The 20,914-nt window shown below is 48.8% G+C and overlaps 1 pseudogene; it reads right to left on the bottom strand.

Moving 5' to 3' along the window:
• Nucleotides 1–10,748: 10,748 nt before the first annotated feature.
• LOC147119282 (uncharacterized) overlaps nt 10,749–20,914 on the bottom strand; it is a 48,984-nt pseudogene continuing 38,818 nt past the window's right edge.

Here is a 20,914-nt window from a genome sequence, read left to right as displayed (position 1 = left end):
GTAGTGGGCCAATACTTCTTTTGAAGTGATTAGGCATTTACATTTCTGAAAGGCACGCTTACACTCATCACTCCATTTCCATGTTACTCCAGTTTGCAGTAGGGCGTTCAGTGGGTGCAGAATTGTAGATAAATTCAGCAAGAACTTATGGTAGTAGTTCACCAACCTGAGGAACGACCTCAGTTGCGACACATTTTCCAGTGCTGGAGCCTTGACTACAGCCTCAATCTTGTCTGGCGACTTATGCATCCCTTCCTCATCAATCATGTGGCCACAATACGAGATTTGTCTCCTGAAGAACTCGCATTTGGGGCGGTTGGCTCGTAGCCCATATTCCTGTAATCTTGTGAGCACCTGCTCCAGGTTGGCAAGGTGTTCAGTGTCATTTTTGCCCGTAACCAGGATGTTGTCCAAATAACACTGGGTCCCCGGGATCCCTTGCAGGACTGGTTCCATTGCCCTCTGCCACATAGCCGGGGCCGATGCTACCCCAAATACCAGTCGATTGTACTGGTAAAGACCTTTGTGAGTGTTTATCATGAGGTATTTCCTAGATGCTTCTTCCACCTCCATTTGTAGATACGCTTGGGCCAGATCAATCTTTGTAAAGCGTTTCCCTCCAGATAGTGCGGCGAAAATATCTTCTATCCGTGGAAGTGGATATTGTACTGTGTGCAGGACTGGGTTCACAGTCACCTTGAAGTCCCCACAGATGCGAACCTTCTTCGGTTCCCCAGGCGTGCTGCTCAATGATTTCTTCATTACAGGAACGATGGGTGTGGCCCACTCGCTCCAGTCCACCTTGGACAGCACACCCGAATGCTCCAGACTCTCCAGCTCTGCTTCAACGGCTGGGCGGATCACGTAAGGTACCGATCTGGCCTTAAAACATTTTGGGTTTGCGTTATCTTTGATTTTTATCATTGCTGTTACTCCTTTTAGAGTCCCAAGTCCTTGTTGGAACACCTCTTTCACATCAGTTAGAATCTTTGACAGTTGGCCAGGTGTGACGTCATCATCCTTTTTATCAGTCACAGTTAGCGCCTGAATGGAATGCCAATCCAATTGTATTTTTCAGATCCATTCACGTCCCAATAATGGTGGTCCTCCATCTGATAGTATAAATAGATACAGTTTCTGTGTTTCCTTGCCGTTGTATTCAACTGGCACCCTTATTTTTCCTCTGGGGTAGACTTTTTGCCCCGTGTATGTCTTCAATACAATGGACGTGTCCTTCAAGGGTATGTGTGGGAATAGCCGCTCATAGTCTCGTCGATTCATGACAGTTAGGGCTGATCCTGTGTCCAATTCCATCTTTACTGGGGACCCTGCTATCATGAGGGTGACCCAAATGGTTTGGTGATCCTCCTTTGCAATGACGTTGTGTAACTTTAGACAACTTAGTCTCCTGCTCCCGGAGTCCTTATCACTCTCCTGATCTTCCGAACTACTGTCTGTCAATTTCTTTACTTTCTTGTACTTTTCCTTAGTAGTTCTTGTAGTGTTGGTTTTCTTTCCCGACCTGCAGACTCTTGCTATGTGTCCCATTTTCCCACATTGCCTGCATACTTTGTCCTTAAACCAGCAGTCCTTCTGATCATGGGTTGTTCTGCCACAGCGATAGCACTTTTCTGCTCCATACGCCATTTCGTTAGCACTGTATTCTTGTGGTTTCTGTTGTATTTCTGCAGCTCCCCGTGCTGCTGCTTCGTAGGATACTGCCACGCTGAAAGCCTGTTCTAGCGTCAGGTCCTTTTCCGAAAGTAGTCGTTTCTGGGTTCCTTCACTCTGGAGCCCGCAGACAAACTTATCCCATAAGGTGTCTGCCAGTCCTGCTCCGAACTGGCAGTGCTTCGATAACTTGCGTATTTCCATAAGATAGTCAGCATTGCTCTCATCTTTGTGCTGGTTTCTTTTATGGAACTTGAATCTTTCTGCTATTAGCAGCGGTGTAGGGTTTAGGTGTTCCTGTAAGGTATTAACAATTTCTTCAAAACTTTTCTCCATTGGTTTAGCTGGGGTAATTAAATTCCGCAATAGGCCGTACATTCTCGCGCCCATCAAATTTAATAATACCGACGCCTTCTTTCCATTGGCCACCTCATTTGCCTTGCAGTACACTTCAATTCTTTCCACATACGTGGTCCAGTCTTCTACCTCGTTGTCGAAAGCAGTGATACTGCCACTTTTTGACATCTTGTGTGATTTAAAATGGCGCCTCCCGCGCTTTTCCTTCTTCCCCAATGGAATAAAATGGTGCCTCCCATGCTTTTCCTTCTTCCCCTTGCTGCCACGCTGCTCCTAGCGTTCTGCAGGGTAATGGCGGTGACCCGCGGCTTCGGCGCGTCTCACTTTTCCTTTCCCTTGTTTTATTTTCCCTACGCTGCCCGGTTCTTGAGCACCGACCGCGCCCTGTGCGCTCCACCCTCTCTCTCTCTATTTTCCTCCCGACGACGCTGCACGGCCCCTTTGCAGAGCCGCTCAATCGAGCTCGAGCCCGCCGCAGTCCGGAAGGGTCAGCGTACTACCTGCTACCAGCACGATTTGCTCGAACACCTTGACTGGGGAGCCAAGCCCAGCTCTTCACAGCCTCTCCTGCAACTCTCCGAACTCCGATGGATCCTTGGGCGGTTGCCCACGGTTGACGCCTGTTGTTCTGACTTCGACCTCCAAAAGCTTCTTCTCAGGGAAAGATCCCTGTGAGGTGATGCAGTACTGCAGGTGAATTCGAACCTGTTCGTCGCCAATGTAGTGTCCGAGTATAAATAATACACGGACTGCAGGAGAACAATAATAACAGGTATTTACTGAATAGAGGGTAACTTAAGACTGACGTACAGAAGCCTGCTATGGCTTTATATACAGGGGTGGTCACTGCCGGTAATGCAGTATAGAATCAGTTCTTCTCTTAAAGGTACATACACAATAGGAAGGGATTTATTAAATCATTTCACCAGCTGAGACACCAGCGAGTTCACACTGGGGAGAGACTGTTCACCTGCTCCGTGTGTGGGAAGGGATTCACTCAGTCATCCAACCTGCAGACACACCAGCGAGTTCACGACCGACTGCAGGGGTTGGATTCTGCTGTTAATCACATCCAGGACTGAACCATGTTCATTCTGGCAGTCTGGGTTTGTTTCTGCTGATGTTAGTAACCCTATAACTGGGCTGGAGTTTAATATTTTGATATGTCAAATAAATCAGCTTTGTTTCAAACACACAGTGTGACACGTCCTTCATTTCTCCAAGATAAGAGGAGACTAATTGATGTCCTGTTACCGACTGCTCCATTTTTGGGCCTTTTCTCCTTTCTAACTCTAGATTATTTCAGTTCTCATACCTTCGGTTTCTCTCATGGACAAGTCCCAGCTCCCCATACCTTCCAGAGTGCCTCTCCCAGCCTTGGTATCCAGGGAAGGTATCGGTAACACGCCCGGGATTACTAGACACAAACCCAGTCTGTTAATCACTTTCAGCTACTGGACTTAGCGTGTGACCCACAGCATCTCTCTCACCTTCAATGTGTGAATAGAGCATCACGCCTCAGAACCTGGTTTTAAATTTAATTCCACTCAGAAAATATATTTCACAAATAAACACATCACGTCAAATAATGGACAAAAAGCCATAGAGGAGATGAGCCATTTTTCACTCCGTAAATTGTTGTGTTCTGGAATGCACTGTCTGAAAGGGGGTGGATGCAGGTTCAATAGTAACTTTCAAAAGGGAATTGGATCTACTTAAAGGAAAAGTTTGTGGGGCTGTGTGGACAGGCCCGGGGAGTGAGATTAATTGGCAGCTTTTTCAAAGATGATCACGGCCCTATAAGACAGCTCTATATTCACAGGAGAAAGGCTGATATCTAACTCCCCGAGAGTAGAGTAAGATCCCAACTCTCTGAAAACTCCTTGAATTCTTTCTAAAAGTCTTTCACATGCTGACAGATTCCTTCCTTCTTTTGAAATTCCACTGCCATGCGCCGGGGGTGCAGGCAATGCTGGGCACAGAGGGAGCAGCAAACCGGGTTCAAAGAGGGCACGCTGGCTTTGCCCTCGACCTGGGCTTTCCGTTGAGCATGTGCTGGGGCCCAGTGGGATTTCAGTGCTCCGGGGCATTTCTGAGTGTGTCACAGGAACATTAGGAACAGGAGGAGGCCATTCAGCCCCTCGAGCCTGCTCCACCATTCAATTAGATCAGGGCTGATCTGTATCTTAACTCCATTTACCCGCCTTTATTCCACATTCCTTGGAACAATTACCTCACAAAAATCGACCATCTCAGTCTTGAAAGCTCCAATCGACCCCCAGCATCCACAGCCTTTTGGGGGAGAGAGTTCCACATTTCTACTACCCTGTGTGTGAGAACGTGCTGCCTGATTTCACCCCTGAATGGCCAAGCTCTAATTTTAAGATTCCGGCCTCTTGTTCTTGATTCCAGCACCAGAGGAATCCTCCATGGCCTCCCCTCTCCTTATCTCTGTAAACTCCTCCAGCCCTACAACCTCTGAGATCTCTGCCCTCCTCCAATTCTGGCCTCTTGCACATCCCCGATTTTAATCGCTCCACCATTGGCGGCCGTACCTTCAGCTGTCGAGGCCCCAAGCTCTGGAATTCCCTCCCTAAACCTCTCCACCTCTCCACCTCTCGTTCCTCCTTTAAGACATTCCTTAAAACCTTCCTCCTTAAACAAGCTTTTGGTCATCGGCCCGAATATCTCCTCATGTGGCTCAGAGTCAAATTTAGTTTGATAACTTTACAGTGAAGCACCTTGGGATGTTTTAATATGTTAAAGGTGCTATCTAAATGCAGGTTGTTGTTGTAACTCTCCAACCTCCCTCACCCCAACTCCTCTTTCACCCCCACTCTCCAACCCCCTCACCCCAACTCCTCTTTCACCCCTACTCTCCAACCCCCTCACCCCAACTCCTCTTTCACCCCTACTCTACAACCCCCTCACCCCAACTCCACTTTCACCCCTACTCTCCAACCCCCCTCACCCCAACTCCTCTTTCACCCCTACTCTCCAACCCCCCTCACCCGAACTCCTCTTTCACCCCTACTCTCCAACCCCCTCACCCCAACTCCTCTTTCACCCCTACTCTCCAACTCCCCTCACCCCAACTCCTTTCACCCCTACACTCCAACCCCCCTCATCCAAACTCCTCTTTCACCCCTACTCTCCAACCCCCCTCACACCAACTCCTCTTTCACCCCTAGTCTCCAACCCCCTCACCCCAACTCCTCTTTCACCCCTACTCTCCAACCCCCCTCACCCCAACTCCTCTTTCACCCCTACTCTCCAACCCCCTCACCCCAACTCCTCTTTCACCCCTACTCTCCAACTCCCCTCACCCCAACTCCTTTCACCCCTACACTCCAACCCCCTCACCCCAACTCCTCTTTCACCCCAACTCTCCAACCCCCCACACGCCAACTCCTCTTTCACCCCTACTCTCCGACCCCCCTCACCCAACTCCTCTTTCACCCCTACTCTCCAACCCCCCTCAACCCAACTCCTCTTTCACCCCTACTCTCCGACCCCCTCACCCCAACTCCTCTTTCACCCCTACTCTCTAACCCCCTCACCCCAACTCCTCTTTCACCCCTACTCTCCAACCCCCCTCACCCCAACTCCTCTTTCACCCCACTCTCCAACCCCCCTCACCCCCCTACTCTCTAACCCCTCACCCCAACTCCTCTTTCACCCCTACTCTCCAACCCCCCTCACCCCAACCCCTCTTTCACCCCAACTCCTCTTTCACCCCTACTCTCCAACCCCCCCTCACCCCACTCTCCAGCACCCCTCACCCTAACTCCTCCTTCACCCCTACTCTCCAACCCCTCACCCCAACTCCTCTTTCACCCCTAATCTCCAACACCCCCCTCACCCCAACTCCTCCTTCACCCCTACTCGCCAACCCCTCACCCAAACTCCTCTTTCACCCCAACCCCCTCACCCCAACTCCTCTTTCACCCCAACCCCCTCACCCCAACTCCTCTTTCACCCCAACCCCCTCACCCCAACTCCTCTTTCACCCCTAATCTCCAACCCCTCACCCCAACTCCTCCTTCACCCCAACTCTTCTCTCATTCACCTTATTGTATTTGTAATAAGGTGGATGAATTAGCAGCACAAATAGAGGTAAATGAATATGATATGATTGGAATTATGGAAACATGGCTCCAGGGAGACCAAGGCTGGGAACTCAGCATCCAGGGGTATTCAATATTCAGGAAAGATAGGCAAAAAGGAAAAAGGAGGTGGGGTAGCATTGCTGGTTAATGAGGGGATTAACACTATTGTAAGGAAAGATATTAGCTCTGATGATGTGGAATCTGTATGGGTAGAACTGAGAAATACCAAAGGGCAGAAAACATTAGTGGGAGTGGTGTATAGACCCCCAAACAGTAATGCAGAGGTTGGGGATGGCATTAAAAGGGAAATTAGAGAAGCGTGCAATAAGGGCACAGCAGTCATCATGGGTGACTTTAACCTACATATAGATTGGGCTAACCAAATTAGTAACAATACTGTGGAGGAGGAATTCCTGGAGTGTATACGGGATGTTTTCCTAGACCAATATGTTGAGGAACCAACTAGGGATCAGGCCATCTTAGACTGGGTATTATGCAATGAGAAAGGATTAATTAGCAATCTTGTTGTGCGAAGCCCCTTGGGTCAGCGCGATCATAATATGATCGAATTCTTCATTAAGATGGAGAGGGAAGTAATTGACTCAGAGACTAAGGTCCTGAATTTAAATAAAGGGAACTATGATGGTATGAGACGCGAGTTGGGTAGGATTGATTGGGTAATGTCTCACAAAGGGTCGACGGTGGATAGGCAATGGCAAACATTCAATGATCACATGGATGAACTACAGAATTTGTTTATCCCAGTTTGGCATAAAAATAAATCAAAAAAGGTGACTCAACCATGGCTAACAAGGGAAATTAGGGATAACATAAGATCCAAAGAGAGGGCATATAAATTGGCCAAAAAAAGCAGCAAACCTGAGGACTGGGAGCAGTTTAGGATTCAGCAAAGGAGGACAAAGGGATTAATTAAGAGGGGGAAAATAGATTATGAAAGTAAGCTTGCAGGGAACATAAAAACTGACTGTAAAAGCTTTTATAGATATGTGAAGAGAAAAAGATTGGTGAAGTCAAGCATAGGTCCCTTGCAGTCAGAATCAGGGGAATTTATAATGGGGAACAAAGAAATGGCAGACCAATTAAATACGTATTTTGGTTCTGTCTTCACAAAGGAGGACACAAATAACCTCCCAGCGATGTCCAGGAACATAGGGACTACTGAGGGGGAGGAACTGAAAGAAATAAGTATTGGTAGGGAAATGGTGTTGGGGAAGTTGACGGGATTGAAGGCCGATAAATCCCCAGGGCCTGATAATCTACATCCTAGGGTACTTAAGGAAGTGGCCCTGGAGATAGTAGATGCATTGCTGGTCATCTTCCAGAACTCGATAGACTCTGGAACAGTACCCATGGATTGGAGGGTAGCTAATGTTACCCCACTATTCAAAAAAGGTGGCAGAGAAAAAGTGGGGAATTATAGACTGGTAAGCCTGACATCAATAGTGGGGAAAATGCGAGAGTCCATTATAAAAGATGTAATAGCAGAGCACTTGGAAAGCAATGACAGGATCGGACAAAGTCAACATGGATTTACAAAAGGTAAATCGTGCTTGACTAATCTATTGGAATTTTTTGAGGATGTAACTGGTAAAATAGATAAGGGAGAACCAGTGGATGTGGTGTATTTGGACTTTCAGAAAGCTTTCCATAAGGTCCCGCATAAGAGATTAGCGTGCAAAATTAAGGCACATGGGATTGGGGGCAAGGTATTGACTTGGATAGAGAACTGGTTGGCAGATAGAAAGCAAAGAGTTGGAATAAACGGGTCGTTTTCCGAGTGGCAGGCAGTGACTAATGGGGTACCGCAAGGATTGGTCCTAGGACCCCAGCTGTTCACAATATATATTAATGATCTGGACGAGGGAATTGGATGTAGTATCTCCAAATTTGCAGACGACACAAAGCTGGGTGGGAGGGTATGCTGTGAGGAGGATGTTGTTTAAATTCCAGTACGATTTGGACAGGTTGGGTGATTGGGCAGAAACATGGGCAGAAACATGGCAAATGCACTATAATGTGGATAAATGTGAGGTTATCCACTTTGGTGGCAAAAACAGGAAGGCAGATTATTATTTGAATGGCAATAGATTGGGAGAAGGGGAAGTGCAAAGACACCTGGGTGTTCTTGTGCACCAGTCAAAACTGCCCAACGCATTACCGGCACCCGGCTACCGACCATAGAACATATATATCAGAAACGCTGCCTACGGAGGGCACGGTCCATCATCAAAGACCCTACCCACCCCAGCCACAGTCTGTTCGCCCTCCTACCATCTGGAAGATGCTACAGATGCATTCGCACCCGTACGACCAGATTTAGGAACAGCTTCTTTCCCAGGGCTGTCATCCTACTGAACTCCACAAATAAACACTAAAGCCTGCACTTCTGCCGATGCACTTTATTATGGTCATATTTATGCTAATATATATGTACAAATGTATGTTGAAATGTTTAAGTGTCCTAATCCAAATTGTACACTCTTGGGAACCGCAAGCCTACATTTCGTTGCACTGCACTTGTGCACTAACAATGACAATAAAAGTTGATTTGATTTGATTTGATTTGATTTGATTTGAAGAAGTCAAATGGTATGTTGGCCTTCGTAGCAAGAGGGTTCAAGTACAGAAACAAAGATGTCTTGCTGCAGTTGTACAGGGCCTTGGTGAGACCGCACCTTGAGTATTGTGTGCAGTTTTGTTCGCATTATCTGAGGAAGGACGTTCTTGCCATGGAAGGAGTGCAGCGAAGATTCACCAGGCTAATAGCTGGGATGGCAGGAATGACATATGGGGAGAGATTGGGTCAATTGGTCTTGTACTCACTGGAGTTTAGAAGATTGAGAGGGGATCTCATCGAAACCTATAAAATTCTGTCAGGCCTGGACAGACTAGATGCAGGAAGGATGTTCCCAATGGCGGGGGAGTCCAGAACTAGGGGTCATAGTCTAAGGATAAGGGGTAGGCCATTTAGGACGGAGATGAGGAGGAATTTCTTCAGCCAGAGAGTGGTGAACCTGTGGAATTCTCTACAACAGAAGGCAGTGGAGGCCAATTCATTAAATATATTCAAGAAGGAGTTGGATATATTTCTTAAGGCTAAAGGGATCAAGGGATATGGGGTGAAGGTGGGAACAGGATACTGAATTTGGATGATCAACCGTGATCTCATTGAATGGCGGAGCAGGCTCGAGGGGCCGAATGGCCTACTCCTGCTCCTATCTTCTATGTTTCTTTCACCCCTACTCTCCAGCCCCCCTCACCCCAACTCCTTTCACCCCAATTCTCCAACACCCCTCACCACTCACCCTAACTCCTCTTTCATCCCTACTCTCCAACCCCCCTCACCCCAACTCCTCTTTCACCCCTACTCTCTAACCCCCTCACCCCAACTCCTCCTTTAACCCTGCTCTCCAGCCCCTCTCTCACCTTCCATTGACTTCAATGGAATGTACACTGATAATTGATATGTCAGGATTTGAAAGATATTTACAAATGATTCTAGAGGCTCTTTGAGTTGGGATCTTTCTTGATTCTGTCCACTCGAGGAGTGTGATAACAGACTTTCTCCTGTGAATATAGAGCTGGAGTATTGGGTCATGATGTGTTTACTTGTTCATCTTGTTGACTCTAAAATTTGAGTCTTGTGATTTCAGACATCAGATAATCAAGCTCACAACAACAGATTGTCTTTCACTGACTTTATTAACAGCACTGCAAAAATACAGAGAGTATAGTTACCCCATCCGGAGAACAGGGATAATACAGTGGATTCAGAGCTCTCTTCTCCCCAGGTCTGTTCTAACAAGCTGCGACTACACTGGCGATATTTATATTTAACTTGTTTACTACATTATTGACCTGGCCCTGCCCAAACCATAACCACAAGGATATCTGTGCATTGTTCTGACTGTGACCACAAGGCTGTGTCACTATCACACACACACACCGTTTCCTTCTTTCACATCTCCATACACAGACCATCTCTTTACACATCCCCTTTCTACACAATTGCAGCCGACATGAGCAAGGACGTGAGGCTCATTAAAAGACACACTCAATTCCTGACAGCAAAGGTTACACTGGGACAAATCTTCAGTTATTTTCATTACAGGCTCAATGCAGAGCGGTCCAGCAGCACATGGCACCTTAACAGAGTCTCATCGGCCTACAATATAGAGCTGGAGGATTGGGCCGTGATCTGTTTACTTGTTCATCTCTTGTTCAATACATTTGCTGAGTGCATTTAAATTTAAAACCAGGTTCTGAGGCGTGATGCTCTATTCACACATCGAAGGGGAGAGAGATGCTGTGGGTCACACACTAAGCCCAGTAGCTGAAAGTGATTCACAGACTTGGTTTTGTGCTTAGTGATCCCAGGCGTGTTACCGATACCTTCCCTGGATACCAAGGCTAGGAGAGGCACTCTGGAAGGTTTGGGGAGCTGGGACTTGTCCATGAGAGTAACCGAAGGTATGAGAACTGAAATAATCTAGAGTTAGAAAGCAGAAAAGGCCCAAAAATGGAGCAGTCGGTAACAGGACATCAATTAGTCTCCTCTTATCTTGGAGAAATCAAGGACTCGACACACTGTGTGTTTGAAACAAAGCTGATTTATTTGACAAGTATCAAAATATTAAAATCCAACCTAGTTATAGGGGTTATTATCAGCAGAAACAAACTCCAACTGTCCGAATAAACATGGTTCAGTCCTGGATGTGATTAACAGCAGCAATAACAGCAGAATCCAACCCCTGCAGTCACTTGTGAACTCGCTGGTGTTTCAGCAGGTTAGATGACTGAGTGAATCCCTTCCCACACACACAGCAGGGAAATGGCCTCTCCCCGGTGTTAATATGTCAGTGTGTCAGAAGGTGGGATGAACGAGTGAATCCCTTCCCACATGTGGAGCAGGTGAACGGTCTCTCCCCAGTGTGAGTGCGTTGGTGTTTCAGCAGATCCCTTCTGCTTTTAAAGCTCTGCTCACAGTCAGCACAATTAAATGGTCTCTTATCAGTGTGAACAAGGTGATGTGCAGCGAGGGTGGATGACAGAGTGAATCCCTTCCCACACACGGAGCAGGTGAACGGCCTCTCCCCAGTGTGACTGCGCCGATGTTTTTCCAGTTCAGATGGGTAATTGAATCCCTTCCCACAGTCCCCAAATTTCCACGGTTTCTCCACGGTGCGGGTGTCCTTGTGTCTCTCCAGGTTGGATGATCAGTTGAAGCCTCGTCCACACACAGAACACGTGTACGGTTTCTCCCCGCTGTGAATGGTGCGATGTTTTTTCAGGTTGTGTAACTGGTTAAAGCTCTTTCCACAGTCAGTGCACTGGAACACTCTCACTCGGGTGTGTGTGTCTCGGTGCTTTTCCAGTCACACTGATGTTTGAAATCTTTCCCAACAGACAGAACAGACAAACATTTCTCCTTCCACATTCAAAGGCCGATGATATTCAGGTCCTGATGAATGGAGTGACTCTGTCAGATCTTGATGCGATGTTTGGTTCGAGTTTGCGGTCTGTAAATGCTGCCTTTCTCACAGCCTGTAAAAGGAGTTTACAAAAGCCAGGATGATATTCAGGTCCTGATGAATTGAGTGACTCTGTCAAATCTTGACGGGGTTTGAGTTCCCCGTGTGCAAATCCTCCCCTTCTAATACCCTGTAAAAGGAGTTTACAAAAGTCATCACTAAGTACAGGATAGAAATAAAGAAGTCAGTTCTAGTTTCTATGGAACATTCTTTCCTCTCTTGTTCCCCTAAAGCTGTAAATCCCTGTCCCACACACTCTCCCTCCTCACTGTGCTGAAATCCAAACCCATTGCATAATCTCCAACATTTTTTCCTCTGCACCCATTTTTCTTCCTCCTCTGAAGGTGCTGACTCTGGCTGGGTTCAGTTCTACACTCACTTGTTCCTCTCCCTCTCCTCCCCTGAAGGTGCTGACTCTGGCTGGGTTCAGTTCTACACTCACTGGTTCCTCTCCCTCTCCTCCCCTGAAGGTGCTGATTCTGGCTGGGTTCAGTTCTGCACTCCCTGGTTCCCCTCTCTCTCCTCCCCTGAAGCTGCTGAATCTGAATGGGTTCAGTTCTACACTCACTGGTTCCCCTCCCTATCCTCCCCTGAAGGTGCCGACTCTGGCTGGGTTCAGTTCTACACTCACTGGTTCCCCACCTTATGAACTGCTTCGGGCACTTTGTTAAACACACACACAACAGATACACATTAATCTAAAGGCAGATCACTTACGCAGGAGCAGCCAGAGGTGTGGAGCCTCCTGAGAGTCCGGCCCCTTTCCACCCAGTATTTAAAGAAGCTGGGTCATGGAAAAGAGTCTAATTGAAATTAGTGATACATTTATTCACACAAACCAAGCCCCAAAATAAGGAATAATTTCTCCTTTATTTACAGACGCTCCCTGACCAGTCAGCATTTCTCCTCCATTTACAGATGCTCCCTGACCAGTCGCCATTTCTCCTCCATTTACAGATGCTCCCTGACCAGTCGCCATTTCTCCTCCATTTACAGACGCTCCCTGACCAGTCACCATTTCTCTTCCATTTACAGACGCTCCCTGACCGGTCTCCATTTTTCCTCCATTTACAGACGCGCCCTGACCATTTCTCCTCCATTTACAGACGCTCCCTCACTTCCTGTCTGTCCCGGAGTTTGGCGCGGGGCCCCTTTGCTGAGCGAATCGGGAGAAACCGGGAAGCGGCGGGCGGATAATGTTGAGTGTTTTAATAATGGGGCCTGGGGCCGCACTCGGGTTTATTTTATTTGGTTTTTGCTTTATGTATTTATTTATGTTGTTCACAAGTCTACAGTCAACCATTACATTGTCATACAGGTGTAGAAGAATTACAAAAGGTAGCAGCACAAAACATTCTATACAAGTTTCACCTCTTGCACAAGTATTGCAAATCTAGCCCAATGCCAGTTAACCAAACTTCTGTGTTGCTTACGCACAAGGCGGACAGATGGTCAAGCAGAAATCTCATTGGATCAGAACAGTGGATTTAGGTTTGCTCATCATTCCATTCCATACTCCACAGACCACGAGCAAAAGGCCAATAAGTCAACATCATACAAAGATAGTTTATATCTGCAGGCATTGACAATATTTTCAATCGCTCTCCATCACGCAATTCAATGACCCATATTGCAAGACTGCTGTCAATGAATCTTTCAAGGGTGGACAAGCATCCAGTGCAACAACCAATCATCTTCAGTAACGACACGAGAAGCCAGTTAGTTAACCCGCTCCCCGAGCTCGGGGTGTGAGCGGCCCGCGTCCCCCCGGGGTTCATGAACCCGCTCCCTGAGCTCGGGGTGTGAGCGGCCCGCGTCCCCCCGGGGTTCATGAACCCGCTCCCTGAGCTCGGGGTGTGAGCGGCCCGCGTCCCCCCGGGATTCATGAACCCGCTCCCTGAGCGCGGGGTGCGAGCGGCCCGCGTCCCTCCGGAGTTCATGAACCCGCTCCCTGAGCGCGGGGTGTGAGCAGCCCGCGTCCCTCCGGAGTTCATGAACCCGCTCCCTGAGCTCTCTCACCTGATGTGTCAGCAGCTGCTGCCAAGGCCCGCGCATGCTCAGCTCACACTGCCCGGGAGTTTGACGGAAGCTCCGGACCAATAGGAAGAGTAGGGCGGGGCTTGACCTTTAAGCCTGAACAACAGATGGTGAGCTGAGCATGCGCGGACCTTAACAGCAGCCGCTGACACTTCAGGTGAGAGAGCTCAGGGAGCGGGTTTCTGAACCCCGGGGGGACGCGGGCCGCTCACACCCCGAGCTCGGGGAGCGGGTTCATCAACCCCGGGGGGACGCGGGCCGCTCACACCCCGAGCTCGGGGAGCGGGTTCATCAACCCCGGGGGGACGCGGGCCGCTCACACCCCGAGCTCGGGGAGCGGGTTCATGAACCCCGGGGGGACGCGGGCCGCTCACACCCCGAGCTCAGGGAGCGGGTTCATGAACCCCGGGGGGACGCGGGCCGCTCACACCCCGAGCGGGTTCATGAACCCCGGGGGGACGCGGGACGCTCACACCCCGAGCTCAGGGAGCGGGTTCATGAACCCCGGGGGGACGCGGGCCGCTCACACCCCGAGCTTCGGGAGCGGGTTCATGAACCCCGGGGGGACGCGGGCTGCTCACACCCCGAGCTTCGGGAGCGGGTTCATGAACCCCGGGGGGACGCGGGCCGCTCACCCCCCGAGCTCGGGGAGCGGGTTCATCAACCCCGGGGGGGACGCGGGCCGCTCACACCCCGAGCTCAGAGAGCGGGTTCATGAACCCCGGGGGGACGCGGGACGCTCACACCCCGAGCTCAGGGAGCGGGTTCATGAACCCCGGGGGGACGCGGGCCGCTCACACCCCGAGCTCAGGGAGCGGGTTCATGAACCCCGGGGGGACGCGGGCCGCTCACACCCCGAGCTCAGGGAGCGGGATCATGGACCCCGGGGGGACGCGGGCCGCTCACACCCCGAGCTCAGGGAGCGGGTTCGTGAACCCCGGGGGGACGCGGGCCGCTCACACCCCGAGCTCAGGGAGCGGATTCGTGAACCCCGGGGGGACGCAGGCTGTTCACACCCCGAGTGCGGCCCCAGGCCCCATTGTTAAAACACTCAACATTATCCGCTTCACAAACACCCGGGGTGGGCCTCAGGCCCCGAACAAGAGCCTCCGGCCTGGGCGTTTGCCCCGAGCAGGGCGGCAGCTGCAGGGCTTTCTCCCGGTGACAGGCCCGGGGCAACGGCCGCCATCTTGAGAGGCTCAGGGGGCAGCAGGGCGCATGCGCGGCCCCCTTGGCCAGGAACCAGAAGGAGAGAACCTTGTCAATTTTATTCACTTTGCCTCCAATTTCCACTCTTCCCTCAGCTTCACATGGTGCATCTCCGACTCTTCCCTTCCCTTCCTCGACTTCTCCGTCTCCATCTCTGTGGGTAGGTTATTGACCAACATTCAGTACAAGTCTCCCACAGCTACCTGGACTACACTTCCTCCCACCCCGCCTCCTTTAAGGACTCTATTCCATTCTCCCAGTTACTCTGTATCCGCCGCATCTGCTCTGACGATGCCACCTTCCACACCAGTGCTTCCGACATGTCTTCCTTTTTCCTCAACCGAGGATTCCCCTCTACCATGGTCGACACGGCCCTCGACCGTGTCCGTTCTATCTCTCGCACTCCTGCCCTCACCCCTGCCCCTCCCTCCCGGAACCACGATAGGGTTTCCCTTGTCCTCACCTTTCACCCCACCAGTGTCCACATTCAATGGATCATCCTCCGCCATTTCCGCCACGTCCAACGTGATCCCACCACCAAACTCATCTTCCCCTCCCCTCCCCTTTCAGCATTCCATAGGGACCGCTCCCTCCAAGACACCCTAGTCCACTCCTCTGTCACCCCCAGCACCCCTTCGTCTGGCACCTTCCCGTGCAAGCGCAGGAGATGCAACACCTGCCCTTATACCTCCCCCCTTCCCACTGTCCAGGGCCCCAAACACCCCTTCCAGGTGAAACAGCGATTTACTTGTACTTCTTGCAATTTAGTATACTGTATTCGCTGCTCACGATGTGGTCTCCTCTACATTGGGGAGACCAAACGCAGATTGGGTGACTGCTTTGCGGAACACCTCCGTTCAGTCCGTAAGGATGACCCCGAGCTTCCAGTCGCCTGTCATTTTAATTCACCGCTCCACTCCCACTCGGACCTCACTGTACTTGGGCTCTTGCATTGTTCCATGGAAGCTCGAGGAACAGCACCTCATCTTCCGATTAGGCACTTTACAGCCTTCCAGACTCGATATCAAGTTCAACAATTTCAGATCATAACTTCGGCCCCTATTACATTTTTACTTATATTTTTTATCCACACCTTTGTTTTGGCCCTTCTCCCCTCCACGCCCCCCCCCCCCCCCCCCCCAATCCCTTTTTTTTTCTCTCCCACATGGCAGCTGTCTCCCATTCTGCCAGCGCATTTCACACCTAACCTTGAGCTGTCTTTTGTCTCCACTAGTCCGATCACCATCTTGTCTCGGTTTGAATACCTCTTAATGTCTCTTCACTTCTCTTTTGTTCTCTCCCAGCCCCCAAACTGGCCTTTTAATCTGTTTCATTTCCTGTGTTTTTTCAGTCTTGACAAAGGATTTCGACCTGAAACGTTGACTCTATTTTCTCTCCACGGATGTTGCCTGGCCTGCTGAGTTTTTCCAGCATTTTCTGTTGTTGTCAATTTCTATCCTGGACTCACGGTGATGTCTTTTGTAAACTCCTTTTACAGGCTGTGAGAAGGGCAGCATTTACAGACCGCATAGTGGTTAGCACTGTTGCCTCACAGCGCCAGGGACCCGGGTTCGAATCTGGCCTCGGGTGACTGTGTGGAGTTTGCACATTCTCCCCGTGTTTGCATGGGTTTTCTCCGGGTGCTCCAGTTTCCTCCCACAGTCCAAAGATGTGCGGGTTAGGTTGATTGGCTATGATAAATTGACCCTTAGTGTTAGGGGGATTAAATACGTGGGGTTACGGGGATAGAGTGGGATATGTGTTGGTGTAGGGGTTACGGGGATCGGGTGGGATATGTGTCGGTGTAGGGGTTACGGGGATCGGGTGGGATATGTGTCGGTGCAGGCTCGATGGGCCGAAATGGCCTCTATCTGCACTGTGGGGTTTCTGTGATCACGTCAAGATCTGACAGAGTCACTACATTCATCAGGACCCGAATATCATCGGCCTTTGAATGTGGAAGGGGAAATGTATGTCTGTTCTGCCTGTGGGAAAAGATTTCAATCTTCAGTGTGACTGGAAAAGCACCGAGACGCACACACCCGAGTGAGAGTGTTCCAGTGCACTGACTGTGGAAAGAGCTTTAACCAGTTACACAGCCTGAAAAAACTTCACAGCGGGGAGAAACCGTACATGTGTTCTGTGTGTAGACGAAGCTTCAACTGATCACCCAACCTAGAGAGACACAAGGACACCCACACCACGGAGAAACCGTGGAAATGTGGGGACTGTGGGAAGGGATTCAATTACCCATCTGAGCTGGAAACTCATCGGTCCTTCTTTATCTGGAAATCCAATGTCTGTTGTATAATTGTACCAGCAGTTAACAGGCTCCTGTGAACTCCTCTGTCTGCTATTTTAATGCAGACTTTAACCTATTTATTTTAAATGGGTTTATGTTAAATGAATTAATGTCTGCCTTTAGATGTTAGACTCAGAACTGTCGCACAAACACGTTAAAGCTTTCGTAGAATAATTACCAGTCATTTTTAGACTGAAAACTTAAACCTCTTTCACTTTCAGTAAGGAACAGATTGCGGTTTTACACCAATCTCTGATTCAACAGCACGTTTCCAGCATTCACCGTTGTTCTTCCTGAACCTGCGACAGCACCTCCCAAACCCGCGACCCCCACCACCTAGGACAAGGGCTGCAGCCGCACGGGAACACCACCACTCCAAGTTCCCCTCCAAGTCACACACCATCTTGACTTAGAAATATATTGCCGTTCCTTCATCGGCGCTGGGTCAAAATCCTGGAACTCCCTCCCTAACAGCACTGAGGGAGTACCTTCACCACACGGACTGCAGCGGTTCAAGAAGGTGGCTCACCACCCACTTCTCAAGGGCAATTAGGGATGGGCAATAAATGCTGGGCCATCCAGCGACGCCCACATCCCACGAACGAATTTTTAAAAAACCTAAATACAGTTGGAAAGGAGCCTTCTGTTCTGTGCCTAGGAGCTCTGAACCACGGAAGAGAGCGGTTGGGACACATTTCTTACACACCTCAAGATTAACCTGGACAGAGACTTTGCTGTCAGTGAAGAGAGACGAGAAAGACCAAAGTGCCGTTTGCCCCTCTCGGTGTGGCCCTGAAGGACTGTGTCCAGGCTGAAGTTCTGTTCCCGCCGTACGATCCTCCCCCAGATTGTCCTTTCTGAGCTCCAGCCAGGTGATGCTAAACACTCAGGTGGGAAAGAAGAAAATCTACAACAATGTGTTTAAAACAAAACTGATTTATTTAACATATATCGAGGATATTAAATTCCAGCCCAGTTATAGGGGTTATTAACATCAGCAGAAACAAACCCCAACTGTCAGAATGAACATGGTTCAGTCCTGGATGTGATTAACAGCAGCAAAAACAACAGAATCCAACCCCCACAGTCACTTGTGAACTCGCTGGTGTGTCAGCAGGTTGGATGATTGAGTGAATCCCTTCCCACACAGGGAGCAGGTGAACGGCCTCTCCCCAGTGTGACTGCGCCGATGAGTTTCCAGCTGGGACGGGTAATTGAATCCTTTCCCACAATCCCCACATTTACACGGTTTGTCCGCGGTGTGACTGCGCTTGTGTCTTGACAGGCCAAGTGATTGGCTGAATCCTCGTCCACACACACAACACGTGTACGGTTTCTCCCCACTGTGAATGGTGCTTTTTGCTTCCATGTTCAAAGGCTGATGAAATTCAGTTCCTGATGAATCGAGTGACTCTGTCAGATCTTGATGTGATGTTTGGTTTAATCTTCCTGTCTGCAAATCTGCCCCTTCCAATACCCTGCAAAATGAATTTAAAACAGGAAAAAGGGAGCGTGAGAGAGAAGCCGCAATAAAACAAAGGCAGGTTGTGAAATTGAGCTCAATGAATCTGGTCATTTGTGGGGCCAGCAGCAGAAACAAGTGACAGCTGCTGGATTGTCGTAAAACCCAACTGGTTCACTGATGTCCTTCAGGGAAGGGAATCCGGCACCTGGCCTGGGCCTACACAAGATTCTGGCCTCTATGGGAGGAGAGAGAGAGGTGGGAGGGGCGATGGAGAGGGACTTTAAACATCTGCAACTTGATGAGGCTTCTTTGACAACCTGCCAAACCCACGACCTCCACCACCTAGAAGGACCAGGGAAGCACGTGCATGGTGTAAGATCCCAGAGGGACCCCGGTCCCTAATGATTCGAGGTTGACCCGTATTGGGGACAGTGATTTAACTTTATTCAGCACAAGCAAGACTTAATACATTACAGTATTCGAGCAGCAGTTTACTGAGAATAATTGAGACTTATATTACCACTTATACTCTGGGTAGAAGCGCAGCTGTGAGCAGGCTGCACCCTGTCTCTCTCTCTCTCCGTCTCTCGGGTGTAAGAATCCTGAGAAATCTCCATTTCAGATTCCCAGTAGCTAACATGGATGAAATGAAATAAGCATTATTAGTTGTAGGTTTAAGTGTGTATTATGGAACTGTTAGTCAATGCACGCCGATTCTTGAATAATCATGCTTTTAAACTAGTGTAATATGCCTTGGGTATCCATCTTGTGGATAATTCTTACTAAGTATGATCTCTCTCTAGCCCTCAATTGTCCCAATCCGAATTCTATGTCACTCTCTGCTTCAACTTCAGTTTCAATCCCTCTGACAGGTACCAGGGTCTTTAACTCTATCCTGATTGTTTCATGAATTAGATAGTTTCTCGATGGAGTATGTGTCAGTGCTTTAAAAGTTGTCTCACTCTCCTGAGCCACATTAACCATTTCATGTCGTGCTGCTGTCAATAACTGAATATGTCCGAGACCCGTTCTTCAGTGTAAATTCACCACACATTTCCACATGCTAATTGCTTCCTATGTAACAAATCACATCTGTCCACACACAATATCCTGCCACACGTGCCATCCGATACGAACCATTCATGGGCTTTCAGGTGATCTCATCAAAAGATGGTGAGGTGTCTGGAGATCTTTGCTCACCTCCCACTGTATGGTCCCGATGTCTCGGGTAGTGGCCAGTCTATCAAATGAAGTTTTCTTACAAAGTTCACAGGCAAGGACACAAACCTCTCCAAGAGAAAACTATCAATTGACTCTTTTCAACTGCACTTTCCTGCCTTTCCCGAGACTGTTCATTAATCCCAGATTGAGACCTTTCAGTGAATCGTACACAAGTAATTTATTCCAATTCAACTGAGGAAATGATTCCCATTTGGTGGTGAATGAAACATTTCCTGTTTCTATCTGACATCCTCAATCACTTCCTCTCATTCCATTTTACACATCCCATTAATTACCATTCTATCTCATTCATGAGCCCTGGAGGAACTTTCCTGTCCAATACACTATTAAAGATAGGAAACAGATCAAACCTTCCCACTTGGTCCCAGTTATTAACGCATTTTGGGTTTTTTAATTCTTTATTTTAGAGGACCTTTTTATTTCCCAAAATAATCCGATGTATTGTGTCCGAGTCCATTTTATCACTGCAGTATTGTTGGACTGACAGGTTTTGTCAATGTTCAATTTTATTTCCCAAAAACTTTCTTCCCTGACACACAGCAATTGACAGGACCACCTTAGACTGCTTTCCACCAGTTTCTTTTAATGAAAATTTGACTATCTTAAACTTCAGGTAAATTTTTCCTTCTTGAGTGCTTGAAACAGCAACTTATATCAATTTTATTTTGATCAATTCATCTCATCAATTCCCATTTCAGAAACAAGTGATGCCCGGGCTTGCTGGTTTCATATTAGAGACACAAGTGCTTGGAATTAGTTTGGAGCTAACTTCCATATCTTCCCTTCTCGAGCACGCTGTCTCGGGAAATAACACCTGACCCTGAATGGGTTAAGTCCGAGTCTTTGACAGGCAAAGCCTTTAGTCCAAATCATCACCATGCTGGGATTTATTTTAAATGTCTGGCGATGTCTGCAGATAGGTTCTTAAATTCTTTAAACTGCTGGATCTCTTGTTAAGGCATCAATATTC

The sequence above is a fragment of the Somniosus microcephalus genome, chromosome 4, assembly GCF_052327205.1.
Source record: "Somniosus microcephalus isolate GS21.2 chromosome 4, FLI_Smic_1.0, whole genome shotgun sequence".
Lineage (NCBI taxonomy): Eukaryota > Metazoa > Chordata > Chondrichthyes > Squaliformes > Somniosidae > Somniosus > Somniosus microcephalus.
The sequence above is the reverse complement of the archived record's forward strand: the minus strand, read 5'-3'. Positions and strand labels throughout refer to the sequence as shown.